The sequence below is a fragment of the Microcaecilia unicolor genome, chromosome 2 (assembly GCF_901765095.1).
Source record: "Microcaecilia unicolor chromosome 2, aMicUni1.1, whole genome shotgun sequence".
In the NCBI taxonomy this organism is placed as follows: Eukaryota; Metazoa; Chordata; class Amphibia; order Gymnophiona; family Siphonopidae; genus Microcaecilia; species Microcaecilia unicolor.
The window spans coordinates 555,494,809-555,522,642 of NC_044032.1; the positions used below are offsets into that span (position 1 = coordinate 555,494,809).

General features: G+C 42.1%; 1 protein-coding gene across 2 annotated transcripts in view; it reads left to right on the forward strand.

The window, feature by feature from the left end:
* The first annotated feature begins 3,393 nt into the window (after positions 1–3,393).
* Positions 3,394–27,834, forward strand: part of PDGFRA (platelet derived growth factor receptor alpha) — an 80,956-nt gene continuing 56,515 nt past the window's right edge. Inside the window, exons 1-2 of one of the 2 annotated variants that reach the window (XM_030191392.1) lie at positions 3,394–3,584; positions 4,070–4,637. The gene's annotated coding sequence lies outside the window, so the exon portion shown is untranslated. The remainder of the gene's footprint in view (positions 3,585–4,069; positions 4,638–27,834) is intronic. The other variant, XM_030191391.1, reaches the window with a different exon arrangement.

A 27,834-nucleotide genomic window follows, 5' to 3' on the forward strand; every position in this document is an offset into this window, starting at 1 on the left:
GTATGTGAGAGTGACTGTGTGTGAGAGAGTGAATGTGCGAGTGTGTGTGTGTGTGAGAGAGAGAGAGAGAGTCTGGGTGCGAGTGTGTCTGTGAGAGAGAGAGTGTGTGTGTGAGACACAGTGTGAGAGAGAGAGTGTGTGTTTCACACAGATATAGTGTGTGCGAGAGAGTGTGTGTGAGACACAGACTCTCTGTGAGACTGAGTGTATGAGACCAAGAGAGTGTTTGAGCGACTGTGTGACACATAGAGAGTGAATGTGATACAGTGTGTCAGGCCCCCCCCCCCTCCCTCCCTGGTGTCTGAGCGTTACTGTGCAGGACGCTGAGATCTGGCTGTGCTTCAAGGAACTGACCAATCCTATTTAATAGAATGCACCTCCAACATTCTGAAGCCGAGAAACCTCATGTGGTTGGTCACTACTGCTTGTGACGAACCCGGAAGTACGTGATGTCAATTCAGGAGATGGATACAGAGAGCAGGAATGCCTCAGCCATGCAGTCAGCTTCAGAATGTTGGAGGTGCGTTTTATTATATAGGATATATATATACCATGTGCATATATAATGAGATATAGCCCCATGTAAAGTGGAGGATCCGGTAACTGACTAGCAATTTGTCTGGTTTCAATGCTAGGACTATAAGCCAAAGTCTGCAAGCATTGTAGAGCACTAGTGCTGGTTCTGTAGCGCTATAAGACCTATTAAAGAGCCAACAAGATGCCCTGGTGCCTGACTTGTCCAAGGAGAACCCACAAAACCTCACTTTCCAATTCCTCAGAGACTGTACATCAGTATTGCCATACTGGGACAGACCAAAGGTCCATCAAGCCCAGCATCCTGTTTCCAACAGTGGCCAATCCAGGTCACAAGTACCTGGCAAGATCCCAAAAAAGTACAAAACATTTTATGCTGCTTATCCCAGAAATAGTGGATTTTCCCCAAGTCCAATTTAATAATGGTCTATGGACTTTTCCTTTAGCAAGCCATCCAAATCTTTTCTTTTAAACTCTGCTAAGCTAACCGCCTTTACCACATTCTCTGGCAACGAATTCCAGAGTTTAATTACACGTTGAGGTTCAAAAGCTCGGGTACTCCAGAATCTTGGGTCCTTTGGTTTCACAGCCTAAGTGCCCTTTGGAGTTGTTAGGCACTTGAATATCTACTGGCTGGTTGGAGCTGGCCCCCATCTTTATCTCAGTTTACGGCCTGCAAATGTCTCCTTCAGCTCCTTTTGTCCCCCGCCCCCTCTCTTTACCCCCAGAGACAATCAGCAGCCGTAATTCTGTTCTATCTCCAGAGCAAATGGGCTTTCGGTGAGACTATGCAAACTTCACATATGGAAACCCTTAGCAAATGTTTGCTAATGGTGAAAACAAAGAAATTATTCAAATTAACCTAGTAATTACAAGCAGAAGGGCGGCTATAAGGTATTGGAAGTGTTCTTGGGAATCTTTCTACAGAGGAGCTCTGCCTTCACATCTGGATCTGAAGCATAGCTCCCCCAACCCCTCCCCCCCCCCCCCCGAGTCTCGGCCTAACTTACCCCAGGCTGCTTTAACACATTAGTCTCCACCAACCCCCCACATATCTGCTGAGGTAGTTATTATACTTACTCAAATTATTTTACAATGTACAGCAGGCAGTAAGGGATATTGCCTGGAACTTCTATATTCATTTGTTAACTATTACCTTCTTTTGTACAAGTTTCCTCATCTCTCTTGACTTGATTCTAGTACTATTTCTTTAAAGACTACCCCTCCTCCTCCCACCCATGCACTATTTTTTCATAGCCCCCAAAGACTTTTGAAAAAAAACAAAACACCTTATTATATGCATTTGCAGGCTGGTGCACACTGCAGTGCTGTCTGACCGACTGCATTTCTGTTACTTCTTTCCAGGCATTACGGTATCCTGTTAGCATTCCGAACAAGGGTCTGTTCATATATCAGCCTCTAAAGATTTCCTGGAGGAACATGTGGAAGCAATAGCTGAGGCTGTGTAGTCACCCGGGCTGGAGATGTTGTAGTGGAGAACATACAGAGAAAAAGACTGCAGCCTGCGGGGTACTGGGAGCACCAGGATCCCTATCTAAACCCAGCTAGCTACAGGAGTTTCCTGATAAGACTTATTGGCAGAACCCCCTTACTGATCCTAGACACTTTCCTTCCAGACTCTTCTCCCCAGTCTGTCTCTCTGCTGTATTATATCCTTCATCCATAAGGAGAAGTGAATGTTTGGAAAAGCTTCCTAAACGTCGAATACTGCATGGATAAGATAATCCTAAAATACTAATAACAATACACACGCACGCACACACACAAACTGAAAATATAAATGCCATTTAAAAAATATTTATACAGTGTTTAGCGTTGGGGGCCTGAGGAAATGGCTTTCATCTTTCCTGGAGCAGCAGCGCCCCCTGTCGCACAAAGTGTAAATAGTCTTTCACTTTTTATTTCTCGCTAAACTGAGCTGGAAAAACTCGGGGCTCACTCACCGCTCAAGGATACAGTGAGTGGCTTTATCAAACGGTTGCATTAGGTTTGCGCACACAGTATAAAAATAGCTAAGTTTTGTCCTTGCATTTTTTTTCCATTTAGAAATGCTGGTGTATTTTCATTTTGACAGCTATTTTTGTTTAAATTGCATTTGCATTGCATGAAAACTAGCGCTGACGTTTGCAAAATCTGTCCTTCTCTGAGTTGAGTGCACACCCAAGATGCTTCAAACCACAAAGTGACTGCTAACACTCTGAGGTCGTTTCTAATTTGAGCTCTTTAAATCACTGCTTGAATCTTTCTTTAAATCACTGGTTGAATTTTTTTTTTTTGGCATAAGTGAATTTACAGCAATTGAATCTTTCATCAGCACAACATAAATTTTCTTTCCCCATCTCTCCACTGAAGTCTGTGAGGTAGTACCAAGCTTAGCTCCGTATCGTTTTTATGTCCCCGACAGACATCTATACTATCATGCCACATTCACGAGTTCTGCGTGGCACATCAGAGGAGCACCTCTTCATCCAAGTTTTATTCGCAAACTTGCAGGGAAAGCGAAAACAAAAATCTCACAGTAGTCCACTGCCCCACAACTTGAGGAAGGGCCCTGGAGTGAGTTCATTTATGAAAATCTGCACAGTTTGGGGATGAAATAGTATTGCTTTCCCCTCCTGAACTGCAGATCTAAGCCATTTTAGATTCCCATATGGCAAATTTCAGCCCTCCTCCACCGCCCAGTTACTGGAGGAGACTGGCTGGGGGGGGGGGGGGGCGGAGGAGGCTGAACCCTGCTGCGCGACAGCCCAGAGAGGTTGTAGACTGGAGGGAGGGGGCGCACAGGGCTGCCCAAACCGGGAGGGGGGAGTCTTACTGCAGAGCGGCCAGAGAGGGGCTTCATTTCCTGACAGCTATTTACTTAAAGCAGATGATTCGTTTTGGAAGGATGGACTATAACATTGAATCAATTACAAGACGCGGTTATTGAGCGCATTACAGTTTAAACTTTAGAGAAAGGAGGAAAGTCATAGGACCTAGATTTATCTGTTTAGCTTTTGAAATTACGGATTAAAAGATACGTGAAGAAGGTAAGGGATTACATTCGCATTTTGCAGAGGGAAAAGTCATAACCAGACTTTAATTAAACAAGTTTATTTAAGCCTATGTTTTAGTGTCTTATGAAAGACTGGCTTAAGTAAACATGACAATATTTGGAACGATTCTGTAGTTGGCGGTCCTGAGCTCAGTCTAACATGGACTGTTAGCACAAAAACGCGGTGTTTGTTTGCATTTTACATACATGCATATGTAAACAACATACCGATTTCTAGAAATTAACCTGGTTTGGGTGGGGGAGGGGAGGAGGAGTTAGGGGACAAGATGAGTCTCTAAAAGGGCAACATCTTTGAGGTAGGAATGGTTTAAACTAACTCATCCCCTGGCCACTTGCTAATTTAGGGATTGGGGAAGAGGGTTTAGCCACAGTTGTTCAGCACCGACTGGGAAAGCGATTGCTCGACGTAATGCTGTAATTTTGGGAGCCCAAGAGACGAGGTAGGCTGTATGTTTCCAGATGTGGAAAGAGGAGGATGTGCTGGTCCCAGCTCCTACTCGCTGCACCGGAGAGGATTGAAGGTGATGAGCTTCCGAGGATACTCGGCAGAGGCTGACGTGAGAAGCCCGGAGCCCTGCATCTGGTTTCTCGTCCTTCCCAGCCTCTCAGATCACCTCTGTGCCCGTTGGATACATACAATGAAGGTGGCTCTGTTTTTTTGCAGTTCGGGATCTTCCTTGTGTTGACTTGTGGTCCTTCCCCTTGGGATGCCTCCGATTTGAAAGCTGCAGGCACTTTCTCCTCTGGGGCAGAAGCCATTTGGTACTAATGACAAACACATTTGGTAGAGACGAGCCATCGCATTCCTGGAACTGGGATATCTGGAATGTCGGGTTGGAATTGGGGCTCCTAGGACTGGGAGGGGTGTTTTTCCTCTTCTGCTTGGAATGAAGTTCTTGTTGTACATGTATGATCTGTTGACGAATTCCATAACACGAAGGGAAATAGAAAGCTTGCCAATAATAACTGGATAATCTGTATAGTTGGGAGAATACATTGAAAAAAAAAAAAGAAAGCTTGGGAGAAGGTAAGATCTAATTTGCTTTATTTCATCATAAACGTTTCCAGTTCGCGGTTTTTTTTTTTCCACTTAAGACCAAAGTGCTGCGCTTCGCTGGATGAAACATATACACTTTTATGCCTTCAGCTTTTTTCGTTGATTTCTTTGGCTCTGTTATGTTTTTTCCTGCCTGGAGGAAAGGGAGGGAATCTCTTCTGCCCCTGTCCCCGTATATACCCCCCCCCCCTTTTTTGTGTTTGTCTATTCCCCTGTAAGTGGATTTTCACAATTAGTGAGAGAGTCAGTGAAGAGAAAGGGCGAACAGACAAGGAATCTCTGTTGCATGAAAGAATCAGCTAGCCCAGGGCCATTAATTGGGCTCCTGAGGAAATGAATGTGACAAACTCCTTAAGAGCAATCAAACGGTGGACTTCCTGTCCCCTGGCTCCATGCTCGGTGCCCCCCGAGGAGCAGGGTGGCGTTGGGGCAGGGGCAGATTTTGCCCCGCCCGGGTCCCTCTGCTTCTTTGCCCTTTCTCCAGGCTCCAGTCCGAGGTGAATTGGTTGCAGATGTCACCTCCTGCCAGGCTGGACTCCCCTGCAGGAGTCTTGGGAGAGCCGGGAAATGACTTCTTGGCTCCCCATAGCATTGCTCAACATTTTTGGATTGGGTTTCTGGAACTCAGAAGACGTTACTGGACAGCTTTTTGGACCAAAGAAAACATATATACAGATGTATCAGCAAGGCTGAGGTTCCTTGCAGACCAGAGAAGAAAAAAAGAATGTGTTTTTAGAACATATTCAGCTAGTTACCTAGTGTTTCATGAAGGCTCTGTCGCGAATATCAGACACCTCCCCCCCCCCCCCCCCCAACACACACATCCCCGGAGTATTTGAAAGTGATAACCTCACGTCTTATATTTTCACATGTGAAATCCCGTTTTCTAGAAACGAACCTGCTTAGTACCAAGAAAGGGGGGAAATCCAACCCTGGAAGGGGAAAGGCTTTGTTGACTAGTGGTGCAGTGTCCGGATTACAGCAAAAAACTGGCACCAGACATCTTTAAGCATAATTTAGACTGACGGGGGAGTGGGGGAGGGGCATTTTTAAAAACAATTTATTTTATTTACCTCCTGCAAACTTGAAGGCTATTGAAGCCTGTACATTTGTAATTTTTTAAAATTCTTTTGTCCCTGGAGGGCTCACAATCTAAAAGTTTGTACCTGAATATTAGGGACGTAAGCGTTCAGCTTAATAGGTCAGCAAATTAAATCTGGATAGTGGCGACTGTTGTTGATATGAAGATTAAAGGGCGGGAAGTAAATTGCTGCTGGAGTTATTTTATTTTTCTCTTTTTATTGGTGCCCCAGGGCAGTAGCACCCTGGCACCCTTCATCCCTTCTCTCTGAGTAAGAGCAGTCTTTGCCCTTCTGTCCTGTGCCACCTTCGGGACTGAAGGTTTTTTGTCCAATCTGGGATTCATTCAGCTCTAATAAAGAGATTTCTCCGGGCAACTCTTTAAGATTGAAAAAGGTGTAAATAATGAAGGGGGGTTGGGTGGGGGGGGGGGGGGTAAGTGGAATAAATCGTTGTACGGGATGCAAAATGTGAGATTTATGGGAACATTAAAGTGACTGCAAGAAGCTTAGCTGCCCATTGTTTCAGGGAAAAGCTGGCAGGGAACCGGATCGGAAGGGATTGCACCAGAATTGCAGGTAACACGAAGCAGGGTGATAGGGTGTAACTGGTTCATAGGCTGTAAATTTAAATCACTTGGCATAAAAAAAAAGAGGTCCCGGCGTGCGAATGGAATTGTCTCCGCTTATATGTAAACACGCTGATAATGTTCACGTTAATTTTCACACCTATTTCTTGAAATGAGTGGCATTTTCACACGTTGTCAGCTAATTTATTTAATTCAGTCTTAAGATCCCTCTTTCACTACATCTGAAAGCGGCTACTTTTAAACTGCTTTCGGGAGAGAGGTTTTAATCTGACCTTAGAGTGCGGGGGAGAGGTGGTGAAGGTGAAAATCCGTGAAAGACGTCTCTTTTGCTTTAGGCTAGGAAGCTGCTTTTACTGCTCAGAAGTTTTACTTTTCTGAACCCCAGGTTCGAAAACGTGTGAAACGATCCACTTTTATTCTGTTATAAAAACTTGACACAGCGATTTTCTGCTTGAGTTGTTGTGTGTCTTCAAAATACTTTTCAAAACCTGGTCATAGTCTCTGTTAACACGAAACCCCTCTGCTATCTATTTAAAAATTTGATTTTCTTATATTTTTCTAAAGACCACTCTATAACCCCCCAAAATAAGGAAAGCAGTTAAAGAGCGGGTAGGTTTCATTAAACATTTGGGATACGAGCTTTTGGGACTGTTTAAGGGCCTTTTCACCAGACATTACTTTCAAAGTTTTTATCCATTTTTCCATTCGTTAAAATAATAAAAAGCGTCAGCCCCAGCCAATCACGTTTGGTTTTTCTCCAATTAAATTTATTTCCCCCATTCGTTTTCCCTATATCTAGTTTCTGAAAGAATTTAACCAGTCCCCGGCATAGGACAGCACTTTAACGATCAGTTATAAAGCAAGATATTTCACTTCAAAACAGTTTGTGGCTTTCACAGGGGGGTGGGGGGGAAGAGTTAAAAGAACAATTACAGATAGGTTATCCTGGGAACAAACTCTGCTCAGTAGAAGTGTTGAAGCTGTTTCAGACATCTGTAAAGAAACAAAAACTACGATTTATCTGGGCAGCTAGAAGAAAACCAGATCTGTTTCAGGATGGTGTCTGTGTGATGTGGGAGATAGCATGGTGCCAGAGGCTGGAACTGTCTTGGGAAGATGGGAGAAGTGAGACTGCTGAGTCCCTGTAGTCTCTTTCCAGGAGGATTCTGATTTTCAGAGCTCTGCTCCCCTCAGCGACCATTCTTAGTATGACAGCTGGTTCACTCACAAGATCTTAAAAAGAAAAACAGACTATCAGGGTCCATGGACCCCAGTATCCCCAACTTGTGAAGGTCACAAGTACCTGGTGGATCCAAACCAGTAGATCATATTTCTCATAGCTCATTTCCAGGGATAAGTGATGACTTTCTAAAGGCTGCATGGCTAATAATTTGTTATGGACTTTTCCTCCAGGAACTTTTCCAAACTTCTCTTGAATCCTGCTATGTTTGTTGCCTTGACCATGTCCTTTGGCAGCTGATTTCACAGCTTAATTAAGCACTGAATAAATAATTTAAAAAATATATTTTTGGATTTGTTTTCAGTCTGGGTGCTTTGGTTTCATAGAGTGCCCTCTTGTTTTTCTGGTGTTTGGCAGATTAGCATCTGTTCTCTACTTAACCTTCTACCCTATTCATGATTTTATGTCCTTTCATTTACTTTTTCTTTTCCTAGCAGAAGAGCCTTAACTTCTCTTCCTATATTGTACCCCCTTTATAATTTTATTTCATTCCTCTCTGAACATTTTCTAATTCTACAAGTTAGCATTTATTTCTGAGTGATCGTTTGATGCCTCAGTACATCTTTTAAGGTAGTTTCATCATATGGACTGTATTCTAAGAAGTTTGCCCGCTCTAAATGAATAAATCAAGCTGTAGTTATTGAAATATACTTTTATGAAGGACTAGAGCAATATATATATATATTAATCTTACAGGAAAAGTAACTGCAAGGTAAAGCAATTTATGGTGCTAGTTTAGCTCTTAGTATCACACACTCAGCTGTTGTTTTGAAAGAGATATGTGTTTTCAATCACTTGAGATGACGCATTTCGTATTCCAGGTTGTTCAGGAACTGTAATTCCTTTTTATTAATAACCTTCTTCCTTTGTTTTTGTTTGAGGGTTGGCTATGGCTCTTGCCAATTAATGAATGAGTTTGTTGTTAAGAATAATAAGCGTGTTACAGTCCATTGTTTTTACCCAGTAACACTATTAGTACAATAATCCAGTCTTGCATGTGGAGAACTAGATGCAGGCTATAAAGAATTGATCCAGGAAAATAAAATAGGCTTTTCTTTTGAGATGGAAATTACACATTTAACTCTGTCTTCTGAAATTTGCATATCTTTTCCAAACATAGTGGTTTTACTGAAAAAGTCAAAATAATGAAAATTCATTATAAAATTTACCTTATTGACCTGTTTCTTTGTTTTAAGAAATTAGGGGTTGATTTATATGAATCAACAGTGCCCTCAAGTGGTCAGATGAGTTGATGGCAGGAAAATGTGGCCAGGTGTTGATTCCTCTGAGATCCCTTTGTGGAAATATGATAGTTTCATGCAATTTGAATACTAGGACTCCAAGTTCACTGTCTACCTAAAATCCTCTTTTAATTTTTCTGGTCTCATGCCTTTGTATGCTCTTTTTTTCTTTCTTTCGTTTCTCTTGCTTCAAGGTGTATGCGAGCAAATATTTAAAGCTTATTTATAAAACGATTGTGTTAGTCTTTATTGATTCAGCAAGGACAACAATTTTGTGCCTTTTGAAAGTAATACGATGTTTTCCTGGATAAGTCTGGCCAGTTTATTTCACTAAAGGAAAATTAGCGTAAAGTGTTAGTACATTAATCCTATATTAAACCTCAATGCCTTCTAGTACCAGACATCCAGGGTCCCTCGTATTCTATGATATTGCAGCTGGCATTACTGCTGCTGAATCTGTCTTCTGATGCAGGATTTGCCGTTTACTTCAGGAAAGCAGGATCCTTCTAGCTGCTCCTTCTTGCTGAGGCTGGTACATGGCATCTTTCCTGGCATCTCTCACCTCTCCCAATCTGATTCATGTTTTCCTACCCCCCCCCCCCCCCCCCCCCCCCCCGCAATACTTGCTTAACCATGACCTTTTATACTCTAACCCACCTCCTAAAACAAAATGTCACACAGTCCCACCCTGTCCTCACTACTGAAGCTTCTTCATGTTGCTAGAACTGTTTCTGCCAGCATCACAGAGTTCTTGGAACTAGAAGTGATTACATGGGCGAGAGAAACAATGTCAGGGAAAGGTAGAAAGGGCAAGTGAGAGAAGTGGGAAAGTTTAGAGGGAGAATAAGGAGCCAGAATGTGGAAGACATTTCCTAAACCAGTTTGTGTTCATGCAGCAGAATTGCAGTGTGGAATCTGACATAGGACATTGTAAGGTGACTGACATAGCTGGATTCAAAAGAGGTTTAGACAAGTTCCTGGAAGAAAAGACCACAAAAATTTACTAGCCAGGCAGACTTGAGAAAGCCTTCTCTTATCTCTGCAAAGGAGCTGTGAAAATTCTACTTTTTGGGATCTGCCAAGTGCTTGTAACCTGTAAGGCAGCATGGGGTTTTTTTTTTTTTTTAGAAGGAGCGAAGAATGAGAGAAAAAAAGGAAGGGGAATAAAAGAAATGAAACCTAGAACTAAAATAGAGAAAATAATGAGAACACTGAACAAAAAAAGAATACAGATGATAAATGAAATGATAAGAGTTTCATACAATGAACATTTTTCTGTGTCTGAAATTTTACTGCAGATTTGGGAAAAATGTTTCTTAGGGTTTTCTAAGCCTTGCTGCAGAACCTGGCCTGAAGTTGTGATAGGGAGTTAGGAGCTTTGCATATAAAATAACAAAGCAGCACATTAAAGACTAGATTCTATAAACAACACCTAAAAAATAGTTCTTAGTGCTATTCTATAAACCATGCTTAAAGTTAGGCTTAGTACCAGGAACCATGACTACATTTAGGCATGACCATTTGCACCAATTTAAACTTGGTGTAAATCCCCACACATAAATTAGGTGTGACCCCCCCTAATTCTATAACAACATGAATATATCTTAGGAATGCCCCAAACCCACCTATGCTCCTCTCATGACCATGCACCCTTTTCGGATCCACACACTAGAATTTACATGCACCTCTTTATAGAATACACCTAACAAAATGCGTACATTAATTCTAATTATTGCCTATTAATGCTGATAATTGCTTGTTATCGCCACCGATTGGCTTGTTATTCAATTAAATTGTATTAAAAAGCAGAGGAGCTGGGCCAATGTGGTGATTCAGTGACAGTGCTGAGCAATCTGGAGGACCTGGACCTGGGTTTGATTCTTTGTTCAGGTCTTCTACTACCAAGGTTGGCCAGGACTGGAGATGCTACAGAGGAGGAGGGCGTCCAAGTTATCACACAATGCTGACAACCTCATAACCAAATATGAAGCCCAAGAGTACAGGGACCTGGAAGAAGCCATGATACCTGACCCCCACTTAGGGAATGCCACAGCGTAAATGAGATGTGACTTGATTGATTAGCAACTCATTTAACTAGTTAACGTTCAAGAAAGGTTTCAACATTACATTCATAATAAAAACAGGAAACTACAATGACAATAAGACCATCAACACCCCCACCCCATAGATCTCGGCTCTCTCTTTAATCCCACTAACCTTCACCAGTGAACCAAAACAGCAATGTTCTTAAACCTCTCTGAAACTAAGAGTAATTCTCCTACAGCTGTAATCGTTCCAATGGATGGAGAATTTAGTCATGCACCCACCCCACCCCCTGATATAGCCACCCATAATCCAGGAATAGCAAATTGATGGATCCAGCTGACCTCAAGGTTCAGCTTGATACATAGTGCTCCATGGCTTCCCTTAAAAGCACACTGGCTGACCATCATGCAGCACCGTGGCTTTCACAATACCTTAAACTGAATTCATTGCTGCAGCAGGAGCTACTGCAGGGATATCAAAACAGGAGAAATTCTAGCACAGGATATAAAATGGGGGAGGGGGAATTCCCTGTTATCTGCATATGTCGTGGTGCCAGATCCCAGTCCTGCTTCCTATTTAGATTGAAACCTAAAGGCAACGGAGGATACTATAGGGTGTCACTCCTACCCTACCACCCCTTCAGAATTCAGGAGATCCAATTTGATGCCTCAGTACTTTCTTAAGATGCAGAACTGAAGAGTACTCAGGCCTCTAAGTGATGCTGAAGTGTAAACATTCCCTGGTGGAGCAGCAATGTTCAGAACAGGATTGCAAATGGCTCTGTATGAAACGGGGTCTGTTATGTGAGGACATGTATGATATCATAATTTGAATGGAGTAATCAGATCCAGTAAGCATAAAATAATTCCTGATCCTCCTGTTAGCACATCTGTTCAAAGGCTGTTAGGAGAATTGTGGGATAGTCATGGCCCCTTGAATTTCAAACATGATTAATGATTCAACATTGAATCAGAGTATGGCTACTTGCCATGTGTAGTTGCGAAATGCTACGCTGAAGGGGTAAAGGGTTATTTTCCACCTGATGGGGATACTTATACTGTTCTGTGGCTTACAATCAAGGCCATTAGTCTCCAAAAACCAGAAACTTAATTAGATACTGCGCATTCCTGTATGGAATCATGGTAAAACAGGGGCAGAGCTGGGTATGGGGTAGGCAGCTTGACTCACCCCGTCCCTCAGTTTTCCAGTAGATGGAGGCGAATGGCAGTGCCCCGAGGCTGCATTAGATCTGACTCATGGATTGAGGTACGCTGTACTAAGGCATCTCACATAGCTCAAAGTATGAGCTGGATTCCGGGCAGAGGGGAAGTTCACCAACGAAAGCACCACAGCTGTCCCTAATTTTCTAATGGCCAATCAGAAAGGGGAGAGGGGATAGGAGATAGATGGTATATATGAAACAAGGTAGAGAGTGGAAAGGTGTGTATGTGTATTACGGACGAGCTTCATTTCCAGCAATATAGGAATTTCTATGGCTATGACATATTTTATGTCATTGCTTGTTATTACCAAATGAAAATGAGCAGAAAGAACACAACATTTTTGGGGCCCTTTTACTTAAGTTTAGTGTGCACTAAATGCTAAGAAGCCCATTTTATACCTAATTCTGTTAGCTTGTGCTAAGCTTTAGTAAAAGGTCCCCGTTGTATTTTGTTGTTCACTGATAATAGTGCACACTCAGTGGAAATTCTCGGAAACTGACAAAATGGCCAGAAAACCCCAAATAAAACAAACATTTCCATAAAACGACATGGGAAATGACACTAAACATTTCTTACTGCTCATCCCTAATGTGTATGTGTGAAAGAGCGGGAGATAGAAAGGTTATCGGTGGCAAGTCGTGTATAAGCGGGAAAGGGTCAATGACAGATGGGGGAGGGAGAATGAAAGGAATCTTCTCTCCCTCCCTTTCCCTTCTCCAGTCCCTGATCAATTTTTCCTGCTCCCTCATTCCTCCTTTTTCTTCCCCTGCTCCAGATCCTTTTCTGCATTCAAGAGGCTCCTTTTCTGGGATCTTTTCACTTTCTCCCTATCTCCCCCCCCCCCCCCCCCCCCATCTGTGAATGAACTAAAAGTGCTGAAGGAGTGGTTGATAGTTAAGATTCAATGCAAAAAAATGCATAATTATACATTTTGGGACAATTTCATAAGTAGGTGCCTCCATTTATGCACCTTGATGCCGCATGGTGAGAGCTATTCTATAATGGTATCTGAACACCAATACTCCATTATAAAATACCAGTGTAACCCTGTATCAATGTACCTTACATTCACATGCCTGCAGTTTCACCAGCCATAGACCTGGCGAAATGCAGCAGGGATGTGCGTAACTTACAGTATTCTGTAAGTTATGCATGCAAGTTGGAGACACATCCGTGCTCCATCCACATGTACACCCCATTGCATTTACACGCTATCCCCCTAATTCTGTAAAAGTCGCCCAAAATTGCTCATCCAATTTAATTAGATAAGCTAATTAGCACAAAATAATTGGCTTTTAAAAAAGCAATTATTGGTACTAATTACATTTAATTGAACTTTATGTGCATAAATTATTTTACATGTGAGTTGAAAAGGGGGTGTGGAAATGGGAGGGTTGTGGGTATAATGGGGGTGTTCCTGAAATCAACATGCATTGTTATAGAATAATGGGGAAATGTGCCTAACTAAGGTACACACACATTTGCACTGCATTTCAGATGGCGCAAATGGCCGCTCCTAAAGTTAGATGCAATTCCTGGGCGTAAGCGCTATTCTATAAACTGCAGCTAACTTTAAGCGCAGCTTGTAGAATAGCATTTTTTCAGTACCCTATGTAGAATTCACCCCTATGCCACTTACATGTGCCATTACAGAATAACACTTTGGCATCCTGTTGGTATTTTCATGGGTAAATGTTCGCTTGTGGGCAAAAGTTCTAGTATTTTGCTATTTAATAAATAGCAGGTACCCAGTTATAGAATTGCCATTTTAGGGGGTATTTTACTAAGCTGCAGTAGCATTTTAGCACATGCTAATGATTGGCGGGCACTAAACGCTAGAAACACCCATAAGAATATATGGGTGTCTCTAGTGTTTAGTGGACACTTATTGTTAGGGCTCACTAAAAATGCTACCGCAGTTTAGTAGAAGACAGGGGTGGACTGACAATGGTCGGGGCCCCCAGCCACTTCCCCCACCACTGTACCATCACCCCCTCCCACACATCGCAGCCCACCCCACTGCTTCCCCCTCCCACACACTACAGACCCCTGCAAGTGGGTTCTACTTTGAAGGGCCCTGGTGGTCAAGTGGCTTCTTCAGGGGCAGGAAAGAATCCTGCTCTTTCCTGCCTACTTCCACTACTCTGCCTGTGCCTGTTGCCATGTTTTCTAATTTCTGCGGAGTTTACAGTTTGATATACCTCCGCATCAAAACAGGTCTAGGTGAGTCACTGTACACAATAAAAGAGGGAGAAAGGAATGCCATAAGTCAAGAAAAGCAAAAACCATATTCCAAGAATCATAGTCACACAGAAGTCCTCTCAGGAGTCCGCTAGAAAACTGGAGAAAAGGAGTTACAATTCAATAGCTTCTCTAAAAAAAATAAGTTTTCAGTTTATTTTTTAAATTCTTATAAGATTCCTATGCCTGAATATCCTCCTATAAGGATGTAAAAATTGGAGGACGTCCAGAGAAAGGCTGCCAACATGGTGAGGGATCTGCACCAAAAGCCATAAGAAATGAAACTTAGGGACCTAAGAAATGGGGAGGAAAAAAAGGATGACATGGTAGAGACATTCAACTGCCCTGAAGCAATGAATCAGGTACAAGAAGGAAATCTTTTTCTGATAAAAGTATGATCTAGCATAAGAGATCACAGTGTGAAGCTCCCAGGAAGACAGATTCAGGAACACTATTAGAAAATATTTCCTCATTGAAAAGGTGATGGAGTTGGAATGGCTATCCAGTGGAAGAGATGGATATAAACATGATAATCAGATTCAAGACTGCATGGGATAAGCAATGGATGTGCTTTTATTCATCTTATAATTTATGGAAAAGCCCCAAATTACATTCAACCACTCATAGAACTTCTCCTGTGCAATGAAGGCCCAGGAGCAAGAGATTTTCTTACACTACATTTCCTAAACTGCAGAAAAATTGTGTATAAATCTATTCTATCAACTGACCTCACTTATCTGAGCACAGAATGGTGGAACTTACTAACAAAACCTATCAAACATCAACATAATTATCTAATACTAGTAAAAAAAAGCCTGTTTCTGTTTTAAAGGAAACGGGCGCTAGCAAGGTTTTCCTCGGAGTGTGTATGTTTGAGAGAGTGAATGTGCGAGTGTGTGTGTGTGTTTGTGTGTGACAGAGAGAGAGTGAGACTGGTGCGAGTGTGTGTGTGACAATGAGAGTATGTGCCAGGGTCCCCCCTCCCTCCCAGTTCCAGGGTCGTTGGTCCCCCCCCCCCTGTCTGTCTCCCAGTTGCAGGGGGGTCCCCTGTCTGTCTGCCTTTCTCCCAGTTGCAGGGTCCCCCCTCCCTCCCAGTTGCAGGCTCCCCCCTTCCCTCCCTCCCTCCCAGTTACAGGGTCTGCCTGTCTCCCCCCCCCCTTGTGTCCTCCATGTTTTAAAGCACTGTCTATGCAGTTGAAACAGCTTTAGACTTGTTTCAGATGGAACAACAATTTAAAAATGACAATGTGAAGCAGCAGCTCCTCTGTGTGTGAGTGAGTGTGAGACAGAGAGAGATGTGTCTGTGAGCCATTATACCCAGTGGCGTAGGAAAGGGGGGGGGGGGCGGTGGGGCGGTCCGGCCCAGGTGCACGCCGCTAGGGGCTGTCGGCGCCTCTGATTACATGCTTTCTCTGCCCCGGAACAGGTTACTTCCTGTTCCGGGGCAGAGAGAGCAGGGAACCAACGGAGCCGACGCAGCTCCCAGCGATGATGTGCACTCGGTGGGGTGGAGCGCCAGTGGTAATAATGCACTCCAGGGGGTGCACGCGCTGAGGGGGGGTGCGCCGTGCTGCACCCGGGGGGGTGCGCAGCGGCGACCCACCCCGGGTGTCAGCCGCCCTCACTACGCCACTGATTATACCGTCCCCTCTCCAGAGGAGTCTTTAGTCCTGCTATCATTTAGCTGATCTTGTAGCTCTCCTCCAGATTCCTCGGGATCACTCTGCTCTTCCTGGGGGTCATGCGTTTCGTCGGTATCGTCGTCTTCCTCCACTCCCTCCCCCGAGTCACTTTGGCCCTCCTTGTGATCGCTGCCGGCAGTGTCCTGTGCGCCAGCTTCCTCCGTCTCCTCCTCACTCTCGTATAGGGCAGAGTCAGCGGTTCCAGGCTCCAACGCATATAATCCAGTCCAGTCCAGGCTCCAACGCAATATATAATCCAGTCCGTCCTGGGCAAAATGCTCTTATTCCGCTGCTTATGCAGCTGCAGGCTGTTCTCCAGCCTACGGATCTCCCGTTCCTCTTGCATGTTTGCCTCTAACAGGGCCAGCTTCGTTGCCTCCTCGCCGCTGCCAGTTCACTGAGAGATCCGGGGCCCCTTTGTCGCATTCCCAGCACTTCTCAGCTTCTGCGCATTGCGGTCTGCACTCTTGACCACCTCCTGATGGGTTCACCCGAGGCGTCCGAATCTGGACTTGGAGAGGGAGGGCGGTGGCGTTTTTTTTAGTGCGGTTGTTGTGCGCGGGTGGTTGGCAGGCAGTCTCGAGCGATTCCTAGGCAGGGGGAGGAGTAGGGTGTTTCCCTACTCCTCCCCCTCCCATTGTACACTCGCCGCAGCCGATTCGCTGCTCCCTGCATCGCGGCTCCTCCCCTCTCCCTGACGTCACTATTATCTACTCCATCTAGCAGACCACCTCCGACGGACCCGCTGTTCCAGGCAGCCTCAGAACGTTGGAGGTGAGAATTATTATATAGGATTCCCCAAATCTTTGAAATCCTATCTATTTAATAAATTGTTGACAACAGATTAACAATCCTATGTTTAATTCCAACTATTGCTGATCTATAACTAATGTATTCAACTCTTGACCTACTTTTTGATTATTTTCATGGTATCGTACGTAAAAATACTATCCTTACATTATAATTTTTCAACCCACAATTAACCAATTACACCAATACTGTCACACTCCTTCCATTATTATTTTGATTATCTAATGTAAGCCACATTGAATTCAAGATTCCTTAGGATAATGCGGGATATAAATATCATTAAAATATAAAATAAATGTGGTAAGAAGGTGAGGGGAGATTGTCTGTGATGTTGTGCTATGAGATGTAGTGGACTTGTTGTTTGTGAAGTTTTTGTCACCTGTCATTCTATGAGAGTAGTAGGAACAAGGCCAGGCTCTTGCAATATTGTAAACAGCCAACTTTAACTCCCTTGAGAGCAGAGGCATGGAGAGAGGTGATAAGGACACAAGGGATGGTGGATAAAGGAAGCAGGAACAAATGATACTTCAGGCTATGGCAGGAATAGGCAACTCCGGTCCTTGAGTGCCACAGATGCATCAATTTTTCAAGATAGCCAAGAATGAATATGCATGAGATCAGTTGGCATGTACTACTTCCATTTTATATCAAATCAATCTCATGCATATTCATTGTGGATATCCTGAAAACCTGATGTAACTGCGGCACTTGAGGGCTGGAGTTGCCAATCCCTGGAATATGGGATAGCTGGTTTGGCACCAGAAAGCAACTGGGACATTACCAGCACATTGGTGGGGGCTATGTACTATTGAGCATTCTAGGAGGTCAGATGTAGAGCCAACAGCTTCATGAGTTGTCTAATTATTTTTTGGCTAAAGTTCAAAAGATTTAGGATTAATATAGTTGAACGTTATTCTGCCTTGTGTTTTACCACTCAGATGGCTAGCTCTGTTATAGAAACCATGTGTTCTGCTCTTAGATCTTCCAGTCAAGATCCATTAACTCTGCTTAGAGAGGATGTTGATGTAATCTCACCTGAGATTCCTGTGTTGAGTCCTAGTTATGATCACTCTAGGATGCTGAGTGAAGGTGAACTGTTGGAGGTAGTATCTCCATATCTAACATCACCAGTCGTTATGATTGTTGCCTTGCCTGGATGTTAAAATGCTTGAATCAATCTATGGTTCCTATATATTCCTAGATGGCAAATCTTTCTTGCAGTTCTTGTATTATGCCACCTGCACTGATCTCCCCTATTATGAATAATCCTGCTGGAAATATTACTGATTCAACTAATTGTAGACCTATATCTAATATTCCATTTTATAGGCAAATTTATTGAAAAGGTGGTCTTGCTCAAGTTGCATGAGTTTCTTACTTTTAGATGTTCATCAATACGATTTTTGGCTAAAGTATGGGGCTGAGATCTTGCTTTTATCTCTGGTGGATATGCTTTTGCAAGGCTTAGACTCTTAGTTATCGCTTTAGACACTTTTGACCTTCAATACCTTATCTCATCTAATTTTATTGAGTATATTGAAGGATTTCAATGCAGGACAACAATTTCTAGAATTGCTTTGAGTCCTTTGTAAATGATTGGGTGGAAATATTTGCTTGTAATGTTCAGTTGTTAGATTGGAGGCATCTGAGTAGAGGTGTTCCTCAAGTTTCTCAGTTTTTCTGCTGATTTTTACCCTTATAAGTTGAATGAGAAATTAGGGTTAGACTACCATTTTTATGCTGACTATATCTTGATCTTTCTACTACCCATTAAAACAGCTTTATCTTTCACACAATTGGCTGTGCACGGTTGCCAATTAGTTAAAATGCAGTGAGCTCACACTTAATTTTAGACAAAAGTATTGTTGAATAATCACTCAAAGATGGGAATGGAACAGGTGAATTTCAGGTTTGGAGATAGTTGCAGGTTAGAACTGAGGTTTTGTACTTAGGCATTTGTTTGGATTTATGACTTTCTTTGGTAACTCACATTAAAATGGCTGCATTTTATAAGCTTTTCTTGCTATGTTGATTGAGATTATTTTTCTCTCAGCAGGATCTTAGACTTATTATTCAGTGTTTTTATACCTGGAGCAACGGAAGGTTAAGTGATTTGCCCAGGGTCACAAGGAGCCTCAGTGGGAATAGAAACCAGTTCCACAGACTCTCAGCCCAGTGCACTAACCATTAGGCTACTTCTCCACTTCTGCAAAATAGTTAGGTTTGCCTATTATATTTGACTTCTTAACTTATTCAAAATGTAGCTACACAGATGATTTGTGGGTTTTCAAAAATAGTCCATATTTCTCCTTGTTTGGCAAAACTACATTGTTATTGGCTTCTTACCGAGTGCGCTTTAAAATGTTGACCCTTGTTTTAAAGGTTTTGCATGATTTTGCACATTATTATAGCACGATACAGTGCAAGCACCTCTTTTTCTTTTACGTTACTATGATCAGAAGATTGGAATTGATTAATAGTGTCTTTACTCCCCTCTCTAAAGATGATGCATAAAACTGAGACAAAGGCCCCGGCGTTTTCCTGTATAGTACCTACATTATGGAACTCTTCGCCTTCCTGTCTTTATTTAGAGAACATCTACAGTTTTGAAAAGCAAGTTTTTTTTCAAGCAAGAATTTAATATATGATTTTAGATTGGTTATGCTGCCTTCAGGAGCCACCAGTGTGGATCTTTCTTAGTAGGAAGAAGGATCCACACAAATTAAAAGAGGTAGCGATATAACTGGCGACTCACCAGTGTGGATCTTTCTTAGTGGGAAGAAGGATCCACACAAACTAAGAGGTAGCGATATAACTGGCGACTCCTGAAGAAGCTATATGCAGTGAAACAGGCAGGCTTGGTAGAGCAGTCTGAGCCAGTTCATAAAGCTAAGTAGTGACTTTTAGCTACCAATTAGTCAGTCATTTGGAATTCTAGAATAATGAAATATTAAAATATTAATAAGTGTTAGGAAGGAGGTTGGAGACTAATGATGTTGCACAGTAGAATCTACAACTGATGTTGTATAGACATCAGAATATGCAGTAAATAGAGCATCTGAGGTCTATTCCTCCAGTTATAGAGTTTAAAGTCTGAAGCTAAGGACTTTTTGGTGCTTGATGAGCGCTTGAATTCAAGTCCTAGTCTACAGGTGTTTTGAGAATGATAGCTATTGAACATTTCTCTCTCTTCCTAGAATAGTAGAAAAGATGCATTGCAATGTGCAAACATAATGGGGCGTATCTGACTTTCCCCGGTAGGGGGGGGGGCCAGAACCCGAAGTGTGGGGGCCGTTTTTGCCCCCCCCCCCAGCGTGTCCCATAGGTTTCCATTGGCGGCACGGGGGGTGGCAGCGGTAGCGTTGGCCAGGGCCAAATGTACGGGGGCCAGGCGCCCGTTGGCCCCATTACAGATATGCCCCTGAAACATATATATTAAAATTGAAATGGGTCCCTTGGCAGTACTGCTGGTATGAAGTCTAGTTGGGGTCTTTTCTTGTCTTTGAGGAGGCTGCTGAAAAGCAAGCCTCAGAAAACACAAAACTAACAAACAAACAAACAAACAAACAAAAAAAAACTTTCTGCAATCCCAATCCCACAATCCAGTCCAGGATTTCAGTTTTGCTTATCAGGGTAGCTCCCAGTAATTCTTTGGTAGAGACAGTTCTGTAGTAGTGCACAGTACTTGTCCGTTTGTTCTTCCACTATCCAAAAATAAAGGAAGGCACCCTTCCCCTTCCCAGTAAAGCCCTTTTATAATCAGTTTGTTTAAGCTTTGTCCTACAGCAGTGCTGGAAAACGCAGAGGGAACTTTAAACGTCTCCCTCCCCTGAGCACAGCCTTGCCTCCAAAACAAAACACAAAAAACCGGAATCAAAGCACATCTACTGCTGCCAATTTAAAGTTCATCTCACAGTTTCAAATAGTTAATAGCTTTCACACTTTCACAGACAGCCTCAGCATATCTCTAGCTGGGCTTGTCCTGCCACCCTCTTACCGGTAATAAGCCAACACCGGTCCTCCCTCTGGGACTGTGTGAAAACACCAGAGTTCTCCCTGCCACTGATGCTCCCAGCAGCTAGTTTCATTCACTCAGGAGACACCTCCATTCTCTCCTCCTCTTCAGGAACCGTTGTCTCTGGTGGGACCTATCTGAGACACCACTTGATCATCCCACTCCATCTCCACCTCTGTGCACTTCCTAGTTCCTCTTTCTTATTAGCCCATGGGGGCCCCTCCCCTTCCCAGCTGCAGCATGTGACCATATTATCTTGCCTAGTCAGCCAGGGAGCCTGGGCTAATTTGGGATCCTGGGCTGTCTGTAGGGGATTGCCTCTGAAATTGCCTGGGATCTATCTGTCTGGGTCCCTTCCCTTTCTTTGGCATTGCCAGGTTTTCCACCTCTTTCAAGATACTATGCTGGGGCTGGGGATAATATAGGTCATAACTTTCCCTGCTCGTCCCGTCACCCTTAGGTCAGCGCCCATGAGTCATTACTAAATGTAGATGTTAAATCATATAAACACAAATTACCTTTGTTCTTATTTTAACACAGAAAAACTTTAAAAAGTTTCAAGTCTGTATTTATGCTGTTCTCTAAGTCTCATGTCACTTCTCATGGTCCTTTGTCATGTTCCTGATGCATAATTTGAACAACTGGTTGACATGGCTTAACAATAGTATCCTTATGTTTGCTCATGTGAAAAGCTCCAGTATTTTACTCTCAAATAGCTCAAACATGGGAAGACTTTCCATTAGTTTCTAAGTAAAAGTATTTTTGAAATTGGAGAGCTTCTCTACCATAGGTTCTTAAATGGTTAAATATTGATTTATCATCTAATTCATCAAACATCTTTCCTGTAAGCACGAGCTGCAATGAACTAGGAACTCAATTACTTTAACGGACAGTGAAAGGTCAACAAACAAGCTGTAAGTTGTCCCTTTATGTAGAAGTAAATATAATGTGTGTATAGCTTTGAAGGCCCATGCTTCATGCTCAGATCAATGCAGACAATGAATCTGTTAAACCTTGAGGAGTCTACAAGATAACTATTACATCTGGCAGCCTGAATTTTAACTAGTAACCTTCAAACACTGAACATATTTTTTTCAATATTCTGAAATATTTCACTATGAGAATGTAATCCCTGTTTTTCTGGTAGGGAGGTTATCCTGACTAGTGTAGACAAGAATGGAGGTAGGAGCAACCTCTCTGATAGAAGTTATGGGAATGTCTTACAGATGTACCGTGGGTTGGGTCTATATCCTGAGCAAAATAGGATATAAATGTGATAAAAATGTGGAGGGAGGCTCAAACTGTAAAGATTCTTTGAAGCCGAAGTGCTGGCTATCAGGGGAGACAGATATCAGCCACAGCTGCTGGTCCTGCAGAGAAATGCAGGACTCTGAGGAGGGAAGCTGCTGAGTCTTTGATTTCTAAGGTGGGGCTCCTGTTTCTTTGGATGGTTTTTTAAATCTGATATATGACTCATATGACTGATACAAGACTCATAGAAGGTTGCAAGCGACGTGACCACATCATACCATTTTTGCAAAAACTTCATTGGCTACCAGTACAATACAGGGCTAAATTTAAAATTCTATGTCTGATCTTCAAGGCCCTGAAAGGAAATGGCCCCGAGTATCTGAAGAATAGGACGATCCTTCACACACCGCCAAGACACTAAGGTCCTCCCAAGGACTTTCACTAACTACAACCTCTCCAAAAGACATTACATGATGTGATACCCGCAAGCGAGCCTTCTCCGGAGTAGCCCCCACACTCTGGAATGCATTGCCTGAAAGGCTCCGCTTAACACAAGACTACCTGTAATTCAGGAAGCAGGTGAAAGTTTGGCTCTTCAACCAAGCCTTTAATGGAAGAAGTAACTAACTTGTTAGTCTCACTCACACACACAAGGATTGACTCGGACTGCACATACTGCAGCGGGACATGTTTATCCACCCCTACCCTAGCTGAGATAATATTTAACCATCTCTCTGACCTCACGTGCAACTTTCTTCAAATCAATCACCTTACTTTCTAATTCTTCCTACTTTCTTACTCATTTATATGTTACAACTTTGCCTTACCCCTCATTACCAATTATAATGTTCTAGTACATATTGTGTTGTCATTGCAAGCAGTATACCATGCCATACTTTGTATTATTGTTCGAATATTTTTACTGCTCTAATTGCCCACTGCTCATGTTTGATCTATTCTTATTGTACTTCGCCTTGAGTTGAATTCCTTCAAAAAGGCGGTAAATAAATCCTAATAATAAATAAATAAAATCTTCCTATGACCTCAAGCATTGCGCACCCTGGAATGTTCCTGGATACCCATCTTACACTTGAGGATACGGCTGTCAACATGGAAACATACATGTGGGGTGGGGATAGGGGTCAAGGCACACTAATCTGGAATCAGTTGGGGGAATCTGAAGCATGAAATAATGTACATAATGTTTAGAAAGAAATTAAAATGTAATTATTTGCATATTTATTTGGATCTTGTGGAAGGTTGTGGTTAAGATGGCTTGATTGATGATTAGCTATTTATGATAGGTTTTTTTGCCATACATTATGATTATAATTTTGATTTTAAGAGGTGCAGCATTTGTAAATTGTTTGTTCTGTGAATATTGCATATTTATGTTTTAACATTGATTGTACTCCACTTTGAATCCCATGTGAAACTAAACAGAATATGAGTGTCTTTTCAAATTAAATTGAACTTCAGTTCCCAAATTCTTGCACTGTTGATATGCTATTATAGAAAAGTAGGAAATTAATAGTTGCATGTGGAAAAGAATCACATTTTATTTTGTCATTGTCCTATCATATTATGTATTAATCAAGTCTTAAACTACCCATTTCTTTTGTCATACTCCCAGTTCCAGCGTTAGTTCCATATTTCAAATATCTGTTTCAAAACAGTATATCAGTAGATCTAACCGTATTGTTCTCTGTGGATTACAATTCTAACATTTAAAACAATGAAAAATAAAATTTCAGAGAAAAATGCCCACCCTACCTCTACAGTGTATTGAACTTGCTCAAAAGTCATCCATCTTCTTATGCCATTTGCTTCTTTCTAAATAATGAATACACTTGCTTCTCTTGTGGTTGCATTGGCTAAGTGTCCACAAACTCAGGACTGTTTGTGTCATGACTAAATATAACTAGTACAAAAAAGATACAACCAATTGTAATCTTCCATCTGATCAAAGACCTCCTGTGGGAGAATATGGCTTAATAATTTCAGGGGGAAAAATACCAAGGCCCTCACCTTGCATTGCTTAAGAATTGAGTAGATTTTGAATTGTACCCTGTACTGAACTGGTAACCAATACAATGCCATTAATCTGAGAGAGATGGATTTGACCCATCTTATCCCCATTACAAAACAGGCAGTGACATTCTACAGTATTTGCATTGCTCTGGCAGTTAAAGCTGCACCCCCCCAGATAAATTGTATCACAATACTCCAACTCTTGAAGTACACAGGACTGTACTTGAGAGCCCTCTAGGGGTAGGAGATATTTCCGGTGTTATAAAAGTCTCAGGCTCCTTTTACTAAGGTGCACCAAAAAATGGCCTGTGGTAGTGTCCATTTTTTAATGCACCTGCAAAAAAGACCTTTTTGGGGGGCTGACAATGGACGTGCAGCAAAATAAAAATTGGTGAGCATCCATTTTAGGTCTGAGACCTTACCGCCACCCATTGACTTAGCAGTAAGATCTCATGCATTAACCGGGCAGTAATCATTGGCATGCATACACTGCTGATTACCGCCCGGTTAACACCATGTCGAGACCTGGGACCTGAGGCTTACAGTGAGAACAGTTCCCCTCTTCACTGAGGAAATTGCAAGCAATTGGCTTAAATTACAACATAATATAGGTTATATACTGAGAAGATCTTTATAACTTTGAGGGTAGTCAAACACTGGTAAGAGTCACCAAGAGGAAGGGTGGAATTTCAATCACCAAAGGATTTTAAAAGCACATTAGACATCTTAAAAGTTCAGTGAATCCTGCCTGGAGGAAAAGGGATAGACTAAATGACCCCTTTAGATCTTATTCTTTTATGACCGTACGTCTACAAATAGAAACTCTTGAAACCTGGTGGTAAGGTTCATTGCAGGTGCCATGAGACAGAGGACAGAGCAATGGAGAAGGCAAGCATGCCAGAGATGCACCCAGATACCTCCTTAGTCAGAGGGAGCAGTTGCTGCTCCTGCAGTGCAGACAGAATTAACCCCTACCTGGAGTCTGGATCTTTATTCACCTGGGATCTCAGGATGACTCTATCAGACATCTCTCCTCCCATGACATCAGGACACCAGAGGATTATGAGGACCTTTTGAGACTGGGAGATTGGGCATCTAAATGGCAGGTGATATTTAGTGTGGGCAAGTACAAAGCGATGCACGTAGGAAAGAGGAACCCAAACTATAGCTACATGATACAAGGTTCCACATTAGGAGTCACCGCCCAGGAAAAGGATTTAGGTATCATTGTTGATACATTGAAACCTTCTGCTCATTGTGCAGCAGCGGCTAAGAAAGCAAAGAGAATGTTAGGAATTATTAGGAAAAGAATGGAAAAATAATGTCTATGTATTGCTCAATGGTGCAAATGCACCTTGAATACTGTGTGCAATTCTAGTCATTGCATCTTAAAAAAAAGATATAGTGGAATTAGAAAAAGTACAGAGAAGGGTGATGAAAATGATAAAGGACATGGGATGACTTCCCTATGAGGAAAGGCTAAAGAGGCTAGGGCTCTTCAGCTTGGAGAAGAGATAGCTGAGAAGAGATATGATAGAGGTCTAGGAAATACTGAGTGGAGTGGAATGGGTAGATATGAATCACTTGTTTACTCTATCCAAAAGTACAAGGACTAGGTGGCACACAATTAAACTACTAAGTACTAACGTTAAAGCAAATTGGAGAGAATATTTAATCACTCAACGTGTAATTAAACTCTGGAACTCATTGCCACAGAATGTAGTAATAGCAATTAGTTTAGTAGGGTTTAAAAAAGGTTTGGATACTTTCCTAAAAGAAAAGTTCAGAAGCCATTATTAAGATGGATTTGGGGAAAATCTACTGCTTTTTTCTAGGATAAGCAGCATAAAATCTGTTTTACTGTTTTGGGATCTTGCCAGGTACTTGTGACCTGGATTGGCTACTGCTGGAAACAGGATACTGGGCATGATGGACATTCAGTTTGTCCCAGTATAGCAAAGCATATGTTCTTATGTTCACCTGGGTCATACCTCTGACCCCTCCAGGATAGCCAGTGCCCACTGTGCTTATTTCAATTTCTCTTCATATTTTTTAGTTCCAGTGGTATGTCTGGGCAAACCTATTTAACAAATGTGGCAAAACAGGGTTATTGCACCTTTGCCCTGGTTTTATTTCTTCCTGGAAAAATCCTGTCCCCTAAACTGACTCCTAGGTGGCAGCATTTTGCAGTCACTAGCTGTTGGAGCTGAGGAGTTTAATTCCTGATGCTGTGTAGTGACATCAGCTGTCCACAAAGTTAACTGGATTCACTGTCCACTGAGAAAAGCAAATCAGTATTCCAAATTAGAAAAACAGCTGAGAGCTGATGGAGAAGCTCAGTGATGATTTAAATGTATTCCTTAACTCAGTTAGCAGACAGCCCAGACTAAAAAGGGCTGAGGGATTAGCAGGATCCATGAAAGACAGAGGTTTAACTCAGGAGACAGGTTACTGTGAAATATTTGATGTACTGTGAAATCCCTTTGCTTTTAACTGCCTGTTTTGTATCGTTTAATCCTGTTTTGCATTCATTGTTTTTCTTGTTTAATAATAAACATTTTAGTTTAATTGTTTTGTGTTTGAGACTGATTAGAATCTTAGGTTCCTCTTTTCAGAGGTGGTGGTGGGGACCATATAAATGAACAGTGGCATTTGCATAAATTGGTATATTCCAAATAGCTATGCATATAGGACTAGATTGTATACATCACACCTTTAAAATCGGCACTGAAACGAAATACACCTAGGCGTAGTCTATAAAGTACACTTAAATTTAGGCGTACTTTATAGAACAAGCCTGAATTTCCATGCGATTTATGGAATATGCTGAGCACCCGTCCGCACGACTAAATTTAGTCATGGGCAGTTACGCCAAGCAAAACTTAGTATAAATGCCAACTCCTAAATTACCTGCGGACTGGGTGTATTCTATAACAACGTGCATAGATTTTAGAAATGCTCATGACCCACCCATTCCACACCCATGGCCATGCTCCATTTTCAATTATGTGACTTAGAATTTATTTATTTATTATCTCATTTATACCCCACATTTTCCCAACTGTGTCAGGCCCAATGTGGCTTGCATCACACTGCAAAGGCAGACATCAATGCAGTAAATTAAGCTAATACATCATGAAACCTACATAAGAAATAATGGAGAGGATGGGGAAGAAACGAAAGGAACAGGGAAATTAGGGGAGAGAAGGGATGTGTCCAAAATTGTCATTATATTGTTATGAATCAAGTAGTGGAGATACATGTTGAGTCCTTGGGGTAAGCTTTTCTAAATAACAAAGTCTTTAGAGATTTTTTGAAATTTAGATGGTTGTGAATGGTTTTTATAGCTTTTGGCAAGGAATTCCATAATTGCACATCATAGTATAGAAAATGCTTAGACAGTTCTGCGCATAAAATCTAATTAATGCCAATTAGTGTCAATAATTGCCTGTTAAGTGTCAATGATCAGCACTGATTGGCTTATTAAGTAATTAAGTTTCATGCCCAAATCCAAAATACGACTGGATTTCCATGTACAACTTAAGTCGTGTTGTACAGAATCCAGGGGATGGGGAATTCTATAAATGGCACTCAAAAATTAGCATTAATCACTATTTTATAAAGGGTGCTCTGGGAGGAGTGCAGTTTATAGAAGAGCACTTAAAGGGCCCTGCTTACTAAGGTGCGCTAGCGATTTTAGCATGCGCTAAAAATTAGC